This window comes from Dermochelys coriacea, chromosome 10 (genome assembly GCF_009764565.3).
Source record: "Dermochelys coriacea isolate rDerCor1 chromosome 10, rDerCor1.pri.v4, whole genome shotgun sequence".
NCBI classification, from domain to species: domain Eukaryota; kingdom Metazoa; phylum Chordata; order Testudines; family Dermochelyidae; genus Dermochelys; species Dermochelys coriacea.
Genome location: NC_050077.1, coordinates 54,853,474 through 54,871,451, shown reverse-complemented (window position 1 = coordinate 54,871,451; position 17,978 = coordinate 54,853,474). Strand labels below are relative to the sequence as shown.

Genomic DNA, 17,978 nt, shown 5'->3' with positions numbered 1-17,978 from the left:
ACAAAACAGAATCAACATTCTTTCACTGTGTGCTCATTCATGGCAAAGGTTTGGCCCCTCCTTGCTTAGTCAATATATATGATTACTCAGTAAAAAAATACTACTGGAGCTTTCCTATATGCTCTATGATCCTAAGAGAATCACAGAAATATAGGGCTGGAAGGATCCCTGAGTGGTTAACAAGCCCTGCCCCCTTGTGCTGAGGCAAGACCAAGTAAACCTAGACCACCCTGACAGGTGTTTGTCCAATCTCCAATGATGGGGATTCCACCATCTCCCTTAGCAACTTATTCCAATACTTAATTATCCTTATAGTTTGAAAGTGTTTCCTAATATCTAGCCTAAATCTCCTTTCTGCAGATTAAGTTGATTACCTCCTTCTAACTTCAGTGAACATGGACTACAGTTGATCCCCTTTCTCTTGGTAACAGCCCTTAACATATTTGAAGATTATTATCAGGTCTCCCCTCAGTCTTTCTTCCTCTAAATTGAACGTGACCAAGTTTTTTTTTGTTTTGTTTTTTTAAAATAGGTCTTTCTAGGTTCTCTCATAGGCCAGGTTTTCTAAACATTTCATCATTTTTGTTCCTCTCCCCAACTGGACTCTCTCCAGGTTATCTACATCCTTCCTCAAATGTGGCACCCAGAACTGGACACAGTACTCCAGCCGAGGCCTCACCAGTGCTGAGTAGAGCAGGATAATTACCTCCCATGTCTTACATACGATATTCCTGTTAATACACCCCAGAAGATCTTAACTTTATTTGCAACTGCATCACATTCAATTTGCGAGCCACTACAACCCCCAGATCCATTTCAGCAGTATTAGCACCTAACCAGTTATTCCCCATTTTGTAGTTGTGTATTTGACTTTTCCTTCCTAACTGAAGTACTTTGTACTTTTCTTTATTCAATGTAATCTTGTTGATTTCAGACCAATTCTCTAATTTGTAAAGGTCATTTTGAATTCTAATCTTGTCCTCCAAACTGCTTGCAACTCTTCCCAGCTTGTGTTATCTGCAGATTTTATAAGCATACTCTCCACTCCATTATTCAAGTCATTAATGAAAATATTGATTAGTACCAGACCCAGGACTGACCCCTGCAAGAACCCACTACATACGCCCTGCCAGTTTGACAATGAACCATTGATAACTAGTGTTTGAGTATGATCTTATAGTAATTCCCTCTAGACCACATTTCCCTACTTTGTATATAAAAATATCATGTGGGACTTTGTCAAAAACCTTACTAAAATCAAGCTATATCACAAATAGGAAAGGAGGAGCATTGCTGGGAAGCTGCAAAATACAAAGATGGATGCAAAAAGTGGCTACTTTAAACTAAAAAGTGGTAGTTGTAGTCCATCCTCTATACAGACAGAACAGTAGTTAAATGTCATATTTAAAATAAAGAAGTTATGCCCATGGATCAAAGACAGCACAACTCCAAATATTCTGATTGATGAAATTTTAAACAGACAATGAGAAGTATTCCGATTCCACATGGATACATTCAAAATTATTAGTAGCTTTGCCCATTCTGAAAATAAAGATCAACATTCCTGATATGGCAGTATTTAAAAATACTTTCATCAAGCAAGTTCTTGCATTTTCTAGCTCAAGCAATCAGTGTTATTAAGATAATGTTGAAGTAAAAAGAAAAAACAGTACAGAGTTTAAGCATAGAAATTTCTGGTTATCAGGGAATAAGATACAGATTATCCAGGGGTGCGAAATTCGGTTTAGGAACAGGTGGCGTAAGGAATACATAATCTGCAATCTTCCCCGATTGGGGGTAAAAGTTTAATGGGTCAAAGTACAGACATTGAGATATGGGGGTATGTTGTCCATATAATGGCTATGTTCAAGTGTGGAGTATAATGAGTGGATACGATGATGAGGATGGATCTACCCTCATTTGGTGGAATTTAATGTTCAGTGAGTTTATGGTTCCAACACTTCCAACCACACTGCTTGCCGGTTTCTTTATGTGTAAAGTAAAACATCCATAATTAAGGATTTTAGGAAAGCTGTTGAAACTGAAATACAAATGTAATTGATTTAAACTAAGGAAGAGGAAGTAGCACCACTGTGTGTAAAGCAATAAAAACTAAGAAAGATGCATGTATATAGACAAATTTACTAAGCAGATTACTGAATCCAACAGGTCTGGGGCCAAATACATTGTATTTAGAAATATCCAATTCCAAAAATTAAGTTACATTGATAAAATGCATAATTTTAATCAATAGTCTTCAATTGTAAGATTTGTGAATTATTTTGTTCAGATCAACATTGGTTTTAAAACACTGATGGATAACAAAGAACTTTATAAAGAAATGATAAGCAAATCAAAATGATCAACAAATATATATTACTCACATACCTTTCAGACTCAGAGGCCTGAGTTTAAAATACTTAACAAGGTAATAAAGATAATCCTAAATAACATAGTATTTAAAGAACAAAAAGAATAATGTTAAAAATAGTTAAATCATAGAATCATAGGACTCGAGAGGTCATCTACTCCAGACCCCTGCACTCATGGCAGGATTAAGTATTATCTAGACCACCCCGTCAGATGTTTGTCTAACCTGCTCTTAAAAATCTCCAACGATGGAGATTCCACAACCTCCCTAGGCAATTTATTCCAGCGTTTAACCACCCTGACAGTTAGGAACTTTTTCCTAATGTCCAACCTAAACCTCCCTTGCTGCAATTTAAGCCCATTGCTTCTTGTCCTATCTTCAGCAGTTAACAACAACAATTTCTCCCTCCTCCTTGTAACAACCTTTTTATGTACTTGAAATATATAACCTAATCATCTGTTTACTTCAAAACATAAAAGATCATCAATGGCTCAACCAAAAAAAAACAAACAAAAAAAAACAAACCATGAATTGATGAATACTGATCATATCAATGACCCAATAATACTACAGCAAAGGACTGCTATTGAGGGCCACTGGTATGACAGGTACCCAATACACATAGTACTGACTTCAAAATAAAGCATTGAAAGAAGAGCCGGAAGGTAAAGGAAACTCAGAATAAGGCTTGAAACACATCACAATTCATTTTGTTCTTTCAAGTATTTTGAAATCCATCAGAAATGCTTATCAAATACAATTTTGCTATGAAAACAATGGAAAAACAACAAGTTAGCAAAAACTTTTACATATCCACTTCCTGCATATTTAACAAGTTTCCCATTTGGACCTTTTTTGGTTAACATTTGGTTAAGTCTGGAGGACAGCAAGTAAAGATGAGGGACTGCAACAATCACAGTTATTTCTGCCAAGAAAACCCAAATATTACTATCCAAGGAATAGAAAACCATTTTGCCATCTTATTTGCTATTGTATGACATTATTGTGAGCAATACACTGTGTCAGAGGGTTTTTTTCTTAGCTCTCCCTATGTCAAGCTCAGCATAAGGTCTATGCTTAAGCCTTACTTAAACCGGTTGAATTTCACCCCTACTGAAAATAGAAGTCAACCTAGTCCCATTGGAGGTCAACAGAGTGACACCATTCATCTGATCCAGAATGTCTGTATCATCTAGTTCTACACAATGGAACAGATTTCTTTGCACACATTTATGTGCTAAACTGGTACATGCTAAAAGGAAAAATTAAACTACATTCAAACACAAAGACCAGGCCAGGTAAAAAACAGCATCATCCCCCCCTCATGCAGGCCTCACTTTTCTGACAGCAAGATTTGATATTTAAACAGCTTGCTAACACCTTAGCTAAAAGCATAAGATTTAATTTCCATTTAATATATTTATCTGTATCCAAGACCATTTCATGAAAAACGGTCAGTAAAATCTGAAGTCTAAGTAATCTGGGGGTAAGTGTTCTACAAGTTTTCCCTCTAATCCTCCTTTTCCACCCCTAACTTTGTCTCCATGAATACATAAATTGCAGGCTCACCAAAAATAAAAGTTTTGTAGTCCCCCTGGTGGCATTACAGAAGTCACTATTCTTAAGGCTGCCAGGAGATCACTAAAGATACAGGACTACACCATCACTACTACAATATTTTTTCTAGCTGATGAAATTAAGAGAGAATACCTAATTTTATCCAAACAGAAAGAGACAATAGACATAGAAAAAAGTAGCCACGTTTCTAAGAGGGCAATACAAACAAGACTAACAAAAATACAGTGACAAACAGTTGTCAAGGTTTTAAAAAAAATTAACATATCTATTTACCTACACACGTATTACACCAAAGAACTCTATCCAGACAGCAAATGATGTAATGCAGCACTGCCAATGAGTAAGAATGGAGATAAGCAGTTTAGCAAGGAACATATTACATTTTATCAAATCCATAACAGCCTTAATAAAATTGACAAAATGTTGACTATGGTTTTGAAAATATCACTTACACTTTAAACCTTGCCTACGTATATACAACATGGGTTCACAAATTGTGTGTTGTGGTATGCCATCTCATATCTTAAGTGTTCTGATTTATAGCAATACTTAGGACTAGTATGACAACAATTAGTACAGTGGATGCATCTGTAAAACTTCCTTCCTACCAGCAGGTATTAAAGTTTCTTGAGTAAGTGTGCATGTAGTATCATACACACAGCTCTGCAGATACAAATCTATGTACCCACTGAACAAGTACAGTATGACCTTTAGCTTTCCTCAAACTGACCTGGAGGCCCATTGATTGAAAGCCCATTGAATCCTTGGCCTCTCTGCTAAGATTGCCAACATGAATACTAAGGAGTGCCAGTTAGGATTGTGTTTTTGGTGTTGTGGACATGGGTCCAGTCTGAATTGAAATGTGACCCACCCAACTCATTTCACATGTACAACCAAATGATAGTGGCTTTTAGCTATCATCAACCATGTCAGAATTTGAACTGCTGAACTAAAATGCATGCATCTGTATCCCCACTCCCACAAACCACCTTTTGCAAATATAGATACTTCATTATGACTAGGCAAAGAACAGGTTAATTTTGCTATGTTTATGTAACAGATTATTAGCCTATTATGGTTGATCATTAACACTTATGTCCATATGGTACTTTCAAGTGCCATCATTTTATAAACAAATTAAACGGTTGCACAGATGATTGAGATTCTTGTAAACTATTTACATCAAAATGCAGAATCATGAAAAAGTAAAGCTCAAGAAATGTTATTTCAATACTATATCACATTAAATTCTCTGCATTACCACTTTCATTATGTCCCTCATTTTGGGTTGCTGTTCCACATCTTGTCCCGCGTTAGGGCCTTACCAAGCTGAGATGTGACTATAATAAAACATGCCAGAAAGGGAGACAGGTAATGATGACCATGGGATAATATCTTTGATCTTATTCTGTGCTCAGTTATGCAAGCTTTACTTTGACTTATGCCAGTGAGAGTTGTGCATGTGCATCTAAGCACAGAATTTGATTTTTACTTATGTTAAAAAGAAATCTAATCAACTCATATGGAGAGTAGAAAATGGGGCCCCAAACATTTAGGTTCATACCTCAGGAATGAAAAGAGAATGGCTACAACACAACCTCCCCACTAGCATATATTTTAATAACTGATCATAAACAATACTTTGTACTTCTACAGCACCTTCTATCCAAGGATCTCAAAGCACTGCACAAATGTTAGATTTGTGCCACAACAGTCTTTTCCAGATTCAGTGTCAACTACTTGAGCTGGTTTTGTGTTAGGTTGATTTTTTTAAAAACATGTTCACATGAGGCATTTCCGTTTCTTTTGAGCTAAGGTGTGTTCACTATTGATTGGTTTTAGAGTTAGAACCAAGCCCATTACATCCAAAATATTTTCCATCAGTTTACGCAAAACGGATGCCCTGATCGTCAGTTTCAAATATGGGCCTCAGCAGCTAAAGGTCAAATTAAAAGTTAGAAAGGTTTGATTTTGTTCATATTTACATACTTTATGTCTGCAGGGTATACTGGAAACTGCTGCATGCTTTGGGTGTAGGGTAACTAAGAGTTTGTTAAATTATGACAATCACTAACATGGTCAAATTTAAAAGGGACAACAGATTAGATTTCCACCCTTCCCTTCCCCCTTTACCGAGCTGGTGGAGAAGAGTAGGGTGTGAACAACATTGACCTGTGGTGGGGATAATATTTTGATAAAACCACAGCAGCGAAGTCAACATTTTTGTCCTTTTATTTTAAGTTACAGAGACACACAGCCTAGCATGGCACAATTTCATGGGGAAAGATAATGAGTCTCCACAAGGCTTAAAGCTGAAAGATGCCTGAAGCAATAAGGGAAGTGAAGGGATAAGGAGATGTTTCAATTTAAATGATGTGAGGTGGTTTGTACCTTACTGCATTATGTTTTATAGGCACATGATAGCACACTGCATTACAAGTCACACTGTAAACTCGGATGGATGTTTATTCACATGGATCCTGAGCCTGACCATTTCCCTTTTGCGAGTCTTTTGCATGGGGGGGGGGGGGGATGAATCATTATCGGCGAATGCTTCTCTCACAAATGGCCTGTGAAGGTCCAGCAGCAGCAGCAAGGGTCATCACCTGCCCAAGCCGGCTTCCTGCCCACAAAGGGACTCCCTGGCCACGAAGCAGGCTCCCATCAGATAAAGCCGCGACTACAGCCATGAATTCGGTTGGAGATTCTGCAATGCAGAATCCCTTCCAGGAGCTGACTATTGAGTGTGTGTGTGTGTGTGTGTGTGTGTGTGTGTGTGTGTGTGTGTGGTGGGGGGGGGGGACGTCTGCCTGCATTTTCACAGGCAAGGATTTACACAAGGTTATGAACGAGACGGCTTGGCCCTATTGCTGCTCCAGCCCAGACCCAACTGGAACGTCTCTGGCGTGGACGGCTCTGACAGCCCCGGGAAAGGACATCGCCGCTGGTCCCAGCCCCCGGCTAGGGATGATATAGGAGCAAGCAGCGAGCGCACCTGTCCCATCCCCTCTGCTGCAGTGACACTTGCCCGCACTCCCCCCCGATCCGCCCCTGCCATGCACAGCACCCGCCGGGGAGGAGGAGGAGGGAAAAGCAGCCTCTTACCTGCTCCTGCTGCACCTCCTGCCAGCCCTGATTACCCGAGCTCCATTCTCCTCTCACTGGGGGATGGGGGGAGGAAATCAGATCAGCTGGAGCCCTCTCCCCCAGCTGCTGCTTTCAGTCATGGGGTCCTCCTCCGCCCCGGCCGGCCTGGGGGAGCAGCTGCTTCTCCCCTCCTCACCCTGCAGAAGGAGAAAGGGAGAGACCCACCTCCTGCCGCTGCCGCCTCCTCCCCATGAAGTCACCGGCTGCACGGCCCGCCCCCTTCCAGCCCTGCAGGAGCCGGAGCGGAGAGGGGTGGAGCGCTCCTCCCCGGGCCAGGGGACGTGCCAGGCCGCTTGAGTGGCACGCTGGGCCGGCAGCAGCCCGGGGAGGGAGCGGAGCCTGAGCCCGCCGGCGGCTCCCGGCTCCTGCAGCGCTCGCTCCCCGAGCCAGGCCGGCGGCCCCCGGGGCGCTGCGGGCGAGCGGTCGCCTCTGCAGCGCACGCCGGGCGCGCCAGCCTCGCCCTGTCCCCGGAGGAGAGGTGCGGAGCGGCTGCTGGGGAGAGCCGGGCAAGCGGCCGGACGGCGGGGCTCGATCCGGAGCCCGCCGCTGGGCTGAGGAGTCCTTCGGGAGCGTGACCCGGGGTCCTGCCGCGAAAGGGGGAGCCCAAACCGGCCCGGGGGTACCCGGACAGGCTGTGCTACCAGCCGCCAGGCACTGCTTGGAAAGCCTGCCGGGGCTGCGGCCAGGCCACGCCACATTCACCCCGACCCCGGGTTGTGCAGGCTGGAGCGGGGGACGCAGCCGGGGCTTGCACCGTCGATACAATCTGTAATGCCTTCTAAGGAACGCCCCCGCTTCCTCGGGATGGTTTCGGGATTGCCCTTAGTAATAACCATTTATTTATTTTTGGGCTGCAGCATCTACGGCTCTTATGATTTCACAGATACACCACTGCCAGCTGAGGCGGTAGAGCAGGGGTGGAGTTTATCTGAGAAAACTATCAACGTTGAACTTTTTTTTTTCAAAGGGAGATTACTTTACTTTTCTTTTCGGCTTTTGCCATGAGGTAAACAGCCTTGAGAGAGGGAGGGAATGGATCAGAGAGTTACACATCTAGACCTGGGCACTCAAGTTCCTACTGAGGACCACAGGGTGAGCTAGAAAGGAACAAAACCAAAGGACTTCTTTGGAGTGGGGGTTAAAGAATCATCATGAGGCAAACGGTGGCCTAGTGAACATTGAAAAGCATTGATCAGCACTCAGGGAGAACTAGTTTTCTAAGCTGAAATAGTAAATCTATTGCAGATTGCATACAATAAAGGACAGAAGTAGCAGTTCTTTATAAATTATTGACCAGGTACAAAGGGTCCTGCAATATTTTACATCAATAACGCACATCTGGGGGTGGGGACAGACCTGTTTTGGGGGGTAGAGAAAATTGATAAAGTTTTGATGGGGGATTTGAAGGTAGCACATGGAAGAGTGAACTAGAATTTAGTCTGATTGACCACTTTATCCCCCACTTAAGTTTTATTAATACGTTAAAACTCCCAGCTGGAACCTTACCAAAACTTGCCTTTTTAAAAGCACAGTCTGCTGCAGATGGCATAAGAACAAAATTCTCCCTTTTTCTTCCAACCCCCTGCCCCCCTTCAATTCCCAGCCCCACTGCTGGGAACACAAGAACTGCTAGTTGTAGGGCTCACAAATGACAGGCATAGCACCAATTGTCATTATTTTGTTCAGTTGCATCCTGGGATTGAAAAAAGTGACAAAATAGATATTTATCTTGCATTTCCAGGGTTCTAATATGTATTCCACTCTTGGTCTGTGTGCCTGCACCACATGCATCCAAGATTGGGCTCTTGGGCAGCAGGGTCCAAGGGCCCAGGCTTGCACTTTGAGTACCCTTCTCCCTTTTCTCTCCCCAGGGTGTAAAAGGGTGGGGCAGAGCTAATCACCTCTCAGTTCCTTTGCCAATACACAATCCAGCTCTTAAAGGACTCTATAGTAGCAGGGAGGAGGGTGGATCATGGCATATATATGGACAACACAGCTCAAAGAACAACAGTTATTGTAAGGTATGTAACCATTCATTCATTCAATGACTTTCAATATGTACTCCACTCTTGATGACTCAAGCAGTTACCTAATGAGAGGAGGTGGGTGTTTGTTATCTAAATATAGATTGTAATGCAGCTCTGCCAAAAAAAGTTGTCATCTGCCCTAGATACCTCTAAGGGAACAGTGGTCTGTGAATAAATAAACAAAAACTCCAGATGGCTGCTTTACAAGTTTTGGAGATGGGGATGCTTCTGAAAGGTGCCACAGAGACTGAGTGCGCCCTTATGGAGAGATCTTAAATTTGATCAGAAGGTTCTAATTTAGGTAATTGGTAGCATAGTTTAATGCAGTCTAAGATACATTTAGATAATCGCCAAGAACAAATGGCCTGCCCTTTCATTCTTTCAGCAAATAATCTAGAGGAGATTCTGAAAGTCTTAGATCTATTCAAGTAAAAAGAGAGGAGTGTATATACTCAGGCCTTGTCTACTTTGGCACTTTACAGCGCTGCAACTTTCTCACTCAGGGATGTGAAACACCACACGCCTGAGCACTGCAAAGTGCCAGTGCAGACAGCTCTCTACCACTGCTGCTGCGACTACACAACCACATGAAAGCACTGCCCTGGCAGAGCTTTAATGTTGCTAGTGAAGACATGCCCTCAGTGATCTTAATGTGGTCTGAGAATCCTTCAGTGAATCATGGAACCTCGAGAGGTCATCTAGTCCAGTCCCCTGCACTCATGGCAGGACTAAGTATTATCTAGACCATCCCTGACAGCTATTTGTCTAACCTACTCTTAATCTTCAACAATGGAGATTCCACACCCTCCTTAGGCAATTTATTCCAGGCTAGTTAAGCACTAATCTTTAGGAAGTTTTTCCTAATGGGTCCAACCTAAACTGGCCTTGCTTCCATTTAAGCCCATTGCTTCTTGTACTATCTTCAGAGGTTAGGGAGAACATTTTTTCTCCCTCCTCCTTGTAACAACCTTTTATGTACTTGAATGCAAGGTGTCATCTGTTGTAGAATTTAAATGGTCACAGCCTTCCAAGGGAAGATCTTCAGTTGTATTCTGGACCTCACAGGGCATTCCTGGGGATTGCAGTCATGACACCTGTGATGCTGGCAAACCAGGTGCTAGCTCAGGCCAGAACCCCAGGCCAATTCACTTATTTGTTGGTATAGATCAAAGAGTTAAATGTATAAATGTGTATTCAGATGTTTAAAGTTCATGAAAACTAGTCACACCTTACTTGTATTATTTTCACTTATCTCAGGTTTCATAGTAGCAGCCGTGTTAGTCTGTATTCGCAAAAAGAAAAGGAGTACTTGTGGCACCTTAGAGACTAACAAATTTATTAGAGCATAAGCTTTCATGAGCTACAGCTCACTTCATCAGATGCATTTGGTGGAAAAAAACAATGAAGTGAGCTGTAGCTCACGAAAGCTTATGCTCTAATAAATTTGTTAGTCTCTAAGGTGCCACAAGTACTCCTTTTCTTTTCACTTATCTGTTCCTGTTATAATGTAACATTTACTTTGTGTATACCTTGCAATTAAATAACCCATCAAAGAACACTTGTGAAATGCTAATGAAGATCTTAAGGACTTTAAACAGAAATGCTAATTTCAAAGAAAGTGGCCATTATGTATAATGATTGGAGGTCAAAAAACTAAGTGCATTCCTCATGTGGCCTCAAACGAAAAGCCCAAAAGGGTAGAGACACAGAAAGCAAGCTGACAGTGTCAAGATAGATCCTTTATCTCTGAACTGTTGGGACTCTTACCAGGAAGCACATCAGATGCAAAGCAGAGATCCCCAGAGAGAATCTGGGTACCCTGAAAGACTTTTGGGGAAAATTGACAATTATATCATTGCCACCATTTGAAATTACAAACTGGCTCCTGTTGTATTTTATCTGCTTTAACTTCTCAATAACTCATTCCTTTTCTTAGCTAATAAACCTATAGTTAGTTTACTATAGAATTGGCTGCAAGCGTTGTCTTTGGTGCAAGATCCAGAGTACCTATTAATTTGGAGTAAGTGACTGGTCTTTTAGGACTGGGAGAAACCTGATGGGGTGTGATTTTTGGTTTAAGTGACCTTTTGTCACAAAGTCCAATTTGTCTGGGTGGCAAGATAGACTGGAGAGTCTAAGGGGCTCTCTGTGACTCCATGGTGAGACTTGTGGCACCTTAGAGACTAACAAATTTATTTGAGCATAAGCTTTTGTGAGCTACAGCTCACTTCATGGTGAGACTGTTACACTGATCCAACAGCTCACATTTTCACCAAACCAGTAACAACCAATTATAGAACACATCACCAGTTTGGGAAGGTGGGTCCTGCCCTGAGGTAGGCATGCTCAGTTGTGAGCCATTTCCGACGGTATAACACCCATCTCATTGTTACCACAGTTGCCCTTAATCTTGCTGCAGTAATTAATGCATCTATTGCAATGAGGTTTGCTCCACTAGATGTCCATCAGCAATGGGAGGAAAAAACCTGCTCCCTAGAATCTCGTGGTAATTTAGCCACAAAGTCCAAAACCTTACACCAACTGAGTATCCTATTTGGAGAAGAGTGCCAGATAATTGGCAATCCGAGGCTGGCTGAGGAGTACGCTTGTGAGCAGCAGTAACCACAAAGACGAAAACTGGTATCTCCTATCCGTTTTATTGAATGTGGGATGTATGGTGGCTGATGTCTGGCACAATAATAGCACTGGTACTAATGGACCCTTGTAGAATGGCTAGCCAGTCTTTCTGGTAAGGAGGGGTGCAGTATGTTCAACATGCATCGCCTTTACTGGAATCTCTAATGTTTCTGACAGGCTTGTGATTAAATCCTAAAATGTCCTGGTTGTCTGGATGTGATGGGAGTAGACTGAACTACAGCCTCATTAAAGGAAGAGGAAGATACGGCAGCTGGAGAAGATCAGAAGGAAGATGTATTCCTTATCAGAGGTCTGAATTTACAGCAGTTGAGCAGAAGACATGCAAACTGATCAAACTCATACTGTAAAAGGGCGAGTGATCTAATCTTGAAGTAGAGAAAACCAGTCTCCTAATGTGGTGAGGGTGCCATGGGTATGGCTAACAGTGCAGTCAGAAGTGTGCCTGTGAACCAGGGTAGGCAGACTCACTAGCTCCTCTCCAGGTAGTATGCTAAAAATAGCAACATGGACATTGCAGCATGGGTGGTAGCTCACGCTAGCCACCCAATTCCAAGCACACCCAGAGCCCCTGGGTCTGAGCTTGTGTGGTTAGCCTGAGCCACCACCTGTGCTGCACTATGCACACTGTTCATTTGATCATGCTAGCTTGAACAGAGCTAGCACAAATCTGGGAGGCATGCTCCAAGTGACCCAATCGGCCCAGGTGTGAGGTCCATAGGCAAATTGTGTATGGGGCTGTCCCACCCTCTAATTTCTGTACCTGCACTCTGTCAGACTGGGGAATTCTGCCTATTATGGTCAGAGAATGAATACTGCATGAATGAAGCAGACATAAGAGGAGTCACTGATATTTCTTTAATGGTCTCCTTCATGGGTGCCAAGCATCCACTTTGGGATGATCTTCTAGTACTTGGTACTGAGGCAGGAATCCTACAGGTTGCAGAAAGTAAGGGCAGAACTCCGGAAATCTGGACACCATTAAATCCCCTACTACCAATGCAGTTGGTACTGATTTAAATCAGGAAATTTCAGTACCAGTGTAGATAGTACCACACTGATAAGGGCAGTGCGGATACTGAAGGAACCATTGTCTGTGCCAAAAGCCCTGTGTTTGGTACTGCAGCATCAGTGCAGATGGCTGCTCTTTCACCAATACCAAGTTTGGGCACTGGATTATTTTAGGGTGGCAGAGGGACCATGTTCAGGTCTTGTGCTCTATTAAATGAGACAGACTGAGTGAGGAGATCTCTGCCTCTTTCTTAGAAGGTCCCTCCAATGGTGACCTATTCTTATGCTCTCTGCAGGAGCAATGAGGAGTCTTACCCCTCTCAGAAGAGTTTGGGAGCAGGAACCACCGCTGAGTGAAGAGGAGGCAGGAACTGGGAGCTGGTGGTAGCCAGGGCACTTTTGGAAGAAGATTATTCTGATGTGGATGGGTCTTGTTTGCTCAGCTCAGAGGCAGGTCTCATTGATTTGTCTAAGAGAAGTCAATTTTAAGTGGGCTTCTGTCACTTTGAGTTCATTTTGAAATACCCTTCACCTAAACAACGTTTGGAGTGACGCTCACTGAGGGAATGGCTGTCTCGCAGGAGGGAATTTAAAGCCAGGGGTTTTTTGTTCCGCCATGGAGACTGAACACCTGGTACGAGGTAGCAGGAAATGAACTAAAGAGTTACCCCAGAGGAAACATAATACAAGAAAACCTACAGATTTAATAAAAAAAAAAATTGTATACAGAATTTATCAAAAACTAGCTCCTGTAGTGCAATAGTGCAAGGACACACAGTAGTTCTGTCTTAGCCATAGACATAAAGAATGAACTGAGGTGGTTGGTCCCACTGTGTCTTTTTATGAACTGAGGAAGACACAACGGCAGGTAGGGTACAGGTGAGGGCCAACAGATACTGCTGTCCAAAAGATTTGGATCTCCAGCACATGTGCACCAAGAGTAGCATACATGGACAATCTTTCAATGAAGAACAAAGAGGGTTTCTCACTCCAATGGATTATTGGTAAATGGCAGTATTCTGGCAAAAAGCTGGTATATTCAACTGATTAGATTATTTTCATTTAAATTCATCAATTGATGGCATGCTGAAATAGTGACAAAATAAATAGAGGCTTGGAAGGACTCTGTGTGAGGATAGATTGAAAGGACTATGTGTTTAGAGAGGCGACAATAAGGTTATGAATGATACCTTCTCTGCGTAATTCATTTTGTGTAAATCAGGTGTTCCTATTTACCCTTAATACAAAGGGACATACAATTAATGAATAGCATCATTTAAAACCATAAAAGGGTTTTTAAAAATGCAATGCATAATTACCTGGTGGAACTCAAAAACAACAGTATATCTGAGGCCAAAAGGTTACTAGATTCAAGAAAAAGTTTAGACCTTGACACTATGGCTGGAATATTCAAAAGAACCTAATGAAGTTCAGTTCAGTGGGAGTGGGGCACTTACTTATAAACTAACATTGAGTAAACAATATTTCGCATAAAGATTTATAACATATATGAAGGGAAAACACTGAACAATTTAAAAGCTTGATATGGTAAGTCTCATCAAGAAATAATTCCAATTTCCACCTTCCCAATACACTAAATACATAAGCCTGAACAGTTTTATTAAGTGGATACCATTCATTTCTGTGAAGCAATTCAGAACCGCGGTGCAACTTTCCACTGCTAAAAGTATCATATGGGACTTCATCAGTAGCATGTGGAAGTCCTGTTCAGATGCCACACAGTAATTTGCTTACTATAGTTCATACTTCTTCCCAGTGTACATACCCAAGAATTGAAGAGAAGGTGTGTTACTGAGTAGAGAGAGAAGTTTTCTATTATCCTGTTCCTTTTAGTCCTTTAACTGCTTTAAAATATTCTCAGACTCCCCGCTGATAAATTGACAACAGAAAGAATGGAGTTTCTTTATCCCCTGCTGGACACTGTCCTAAGACTAACTTAAGGGTCCTAAAACTGCCTCTTGTACAATGCAAGGAACCATACAATGGTCATGCTGAATTAGCAGTTGTCAAAGGGACATTAGATCCCATTTTAATCTGTGCGAGCACATGTGACTCCTACTAACATTAATGAGGGTTACCAAATGCATTGAAAGGAGAATAGGCCCCATCATGAGAGTGTTGAGAAAGATGAACTGATTTTCAGGCAAGTTTTGGAGACACTGAGTCATTGAAGTGGATGCAATGTGCATTGCTATGAAGTGTATGGATGGCAGGTGGGGTGGGGGGAGAAGAGTGAAAGTTTGCATTACAAGAAAACCCAGGACCCAAGATGGACAAACCCTGAACCTGATTGATTGTAAAGATACTGTCCCCTTGGGGTCTATTGGCATGGGAATCAGGAGGCCTGGATTATATTTAAGACAGACACACTGATGCCCTGTGGGATCATTGACAAGTCAAGTGGCTAAATTTCCCCATCAGGATGAAATGCAGATTGTACTCCCACTGAAGTCAAGGTAAAACTCCACTTTATTTTACTGGCAACAGGACTAGGCTCTAACGTTGGCCCAGCTCATCCTTTATGATGGAGAAAACTGCAACTGGGAGGAGATTTCCATGAGAGCTCTCTTGCAGCAACACCAAACACTAACAAGATGTGATGGGGGTGGGGAGAAGTGAGGGAAAGGTTCTCTCTCCATAGAAAAAGCCACCGGGTCTGCTCTCAAACCCGATGGCTCCCTGGGGATCCACGGATGCAAAAGACCATCTGCACATAGGCCTTCTTCATCCAAATCCACTCTAGGCAATTCCACAGACTCCTTGGCAGCAAGGCTCCAGTGCAGCTACTCTACCAGGGCTGCCCAATGGCTGTACCTACCCCTTAACCTTGGGCTTTCCTCTGGGAACTTTCTATAGGGTTAGAGCAGGATAACATGGCCCCTCCAAGCCCATCCCCCTGAAGACTACCCAGTTTCCACTCCTTACCCAGCATGGACGTAAGACAGGAAGAAAGACCACTACAGAGTTCACAAAGCAGTGAGGTGAATGGGGCTGCGAAGAGCTCTCTTCCATATGGGAGAGGGAGAGCCACACATGGATGGTCTTGTCTCACCTTGTGTGTGGATTTAGGGACATGATTTGGGCCATCATTGTGTACCTAAGTAATTATAAGGTTCCCATCCCTTTAGTAACTCAGCCCCTCACAAACATTAATGAAGTTAGCATCATAACACTCCTGTAAGATAAAGAAATGTTGTCACCATTTTACAGAAGGAAAATGGAGGCACAACACAATTGACTTTCCCGAGGTGAGAAAGAAAGCCAGTGGCCCAAAGGGGAACTGAACCTTGATCTGTTGAATACCCATTTTGTGTCTTAACTATAGTAAACAAGTTAAATGTCATGACTATTTTGCACTTATACCACCTTTCATCTGAGGAGCTCAGTGTCAACAATAATTAACCCCTTATGAGGTAGGTAGGTATTACTGTATGTTCATTTTACAAAAAGGCTATACAGCGGCAAAGAGATTAAGTGACTTGCGTGAAGTCACAGAAAAGTCAGTGAGAGCCAGGATTAAAGCCTGATTTCCAGTTCTGTGTTTTAACTAGTAATTACCAAACATTTGTAAATGAATACACAGCTATATGAAATTCAAAGCGTTTCCTATTTCCTTATGAACTTAAAGATGTGACCTTTTCTGAGGAAAAAATTCAGTTGGTACAGTTTTTTGAAAGGAGAAACTGGCTTATTTAGCACATGTACCTTTCTGCAGTTTGTGATGTACAAATAGCTATTTCTATGAAAAAATTGCTTATAGTAAAATTTGGGGGAGGTGGAAGAGTTGCAAAAAATCCAAGTGAAATTTAGTAGAAAAATATAATGTACAAAATAGAAGTTATTAATTCTGTATAGGTCTGTCAGTATCCAGTTAACAACACTGCCTCCCTGCTTGACTGCCTTTCATCTGGTACTGCTATCATTTTTAAAACTGGGGTGAATGGTAACCAACAAGATTCTTTCACATTCATTTAGCCAGTTTCTCTGGTCCAGCCAAATTGTGCTCAGGCATAGGGAAGGAAAGCAACAGAAAGAGGATTTAACCCTCCATTATTCCTCCCTGGCTGAAGGCTGGTCTACATTTACATTCATCTGCTTTTATTCCAGCCCCATCTGACCTGAGTTTTAAACAAGCAGTCAGCTGAGCCAGCTGGTTTGCACCGCAAAACTAGGATTCAGAATCTTGCCCCAAAATCCTAAGGCTGCACAGTCTTAACCTCTGCTGTTGACCACCTTTGGTCTTCCCTGCTCTGAAGCAGTAACTGGAGTAAGAAATAGGAGGGAGCATTGCTGATTTAGGCAAAAACAAGAGATGCTTAGTGACTACAGCCAATATGAGTGGTAAGATGGGTCAAGGAAGGGGCCAAACAAGCAACAGAATAAAAACTATATTGGGAATTGCTCTCTGCTTATATAAGATGTTTGTCTCGCTGTGGCCATATTTGGGTTTCCCAATGAAATTATAATTTTTCTAAATGAATTTTTCTACAGCAAGAGACTTACTACTTCAGTATTGAATAGTATAGGCATTCTGCACACACTAGAGTCAATATATGACCCTTGAATCCACTCTCATATGTTCAGCTCTCATTTCAAAAAGGTAAAAAATAGCCCTTAAACATTTTCCAAAATGTTGCTCCCTGCACTGGGCAGTTGCATCATCAGGTGGAATTTGCATCAGCAGTGTATTTTTTAGAGAAAGGTACAAAACAGGGCACATGAAAAATTCAAGTATGAAAAACTGCACCTGGCAGGAAGAAAATACACCTGCAGTGGAATCCTCAATGAATCATCTCTGGCAACATGTAGCCTTTAGGCCTGCCACTGTTAACTGCACCCTTTGCACTTAAGTCAGAGATGCTCATAAATTGATGAAGTCTCCCTCTGTGTCCTTTTTTGGTACTATAGCAGCTCTACAAAGAGAGAGACTGACCTTACTCATGTTTTTAGACTATAATATTTCCCCATTGATTAATTATGGGGATCATCCTCCTCTTTTGGCTTTGTCATACGAACATAAGAATGGCCATAATGGGTTTGACCAATGATCCATCTAGCTCAGTAACTTGTCTCTCAACAGTCACCCATGCCAGATGCTTCAGAGGGAATGAACAGAATAGGCAATCAAATGATCCATCCTATCATCTGGCAATTAGAGGCTAAGGACG

The 17,978-nt window shown here is 42.1% G+C and overlaps 1 protein-coding gene and 1 long non-coding RNA gene across 5 annotated transcripts in view; one reads left to right on the top strand and one right to left on the bottom strand.

Moving 5' to 3' along the window:
- The window catches only part of OTUD7A (OTU deubiquitinase 7A), a 257,682-nt gene extending 250,423 nt beyond the window's left edge, over positions 1 to 7,259 (bottom strand). Inside the window, exon 1 of one of the 3 annotated variants that reach the window (XM_038420849.1) lies at positions 7,055 to 7,259. The gene's annotated coding sequence lies outside the window, so the exon portion shown is untranslated. The remainder of the gene's footprint in view (positions 1 to 7,054) is intronic. The other 2 variants (XM_038420848.2, XM_043493746.1) reach the window with 2 other exon arrangements.
- LOC119863086 lies at positions 7,247 to 14,963 on the top strand. Of its 2 annotated transcripts, none has more exons than XR_005295481.2 (4): positions 7,247 to 7,574; positions 8,968 to 9,117; positions 11,938 to 12,070; positions 13,086 to 14,963. It is a non-coding gene; the product is annotated as an uncharacterized LOC119863086 (long non-coding RNA). The 2 variants fall into 2 exon arrangements; XR_006274729.1 differs by lacking the exon at positions 7,247 to 7,574 and adding an exon at positions 8,040 to 8,188.
- The last annotated feature ends 3,015 nt before the right edge of the window (positions 14,964 to 17,978 follow it).